This window comes from Plasmopara halstedii, assembly GCF_900000015.1.
Source record: "Plasmopara halstedii genome assembly, contig: Scaffold_3060, whole genome shotgun sequence".
Lineage (NCBI taxonomy): Eukaryota > Oomycota > Peronosporomycetes > Peronosporales > Peronosporaceae > Plasmopara > Plasmopara halstedii.
Window position 1 is genome coordinate 905,541 of NW_020189964.1, and position 470 is coordinate 906,010.

Sequence of the window (470 nt, forward strand, 5' to 3'; positions counted from 1 at the left end):
TCCCTGATTTCCCGTCAACTGGGGAACGTGGTGTAATCACTAATGACCTCGACGGGGCTCAGAGGCGGCAGCTTTAAGCTGCCCAAAAGGCGGCTCTGATGCGCGCCCATCCACAGCCGGTCATTGACCCTCGTGTGGAATATGGCTTCCGCCCAGCGGATCCCGCTGTGGAAGCGAAAGACGCGGTAACTTGATCGTTACGCGTCCACATCATCGGGCCTCAGGCCAAATCAGAAGATGAACTTGCCACACGAAAAGCTCTTCGAACTCGTTTCGTGGCACAAAAAATTCTGCTGGACGTTTATCGCACTCGTCTACGTGCGCAACGAGGTGGCTCTCGTGTACCCGCAATACGGATTCCTGTAGTGTTCACCCCTGGCGAAAGCGCTGCAGATGACGAAGCGCTCATTGAGCGATGGGTGCAACGGCACCGGAAACTTTCCTCACTGTATAACCTACAGTTGAGCCAC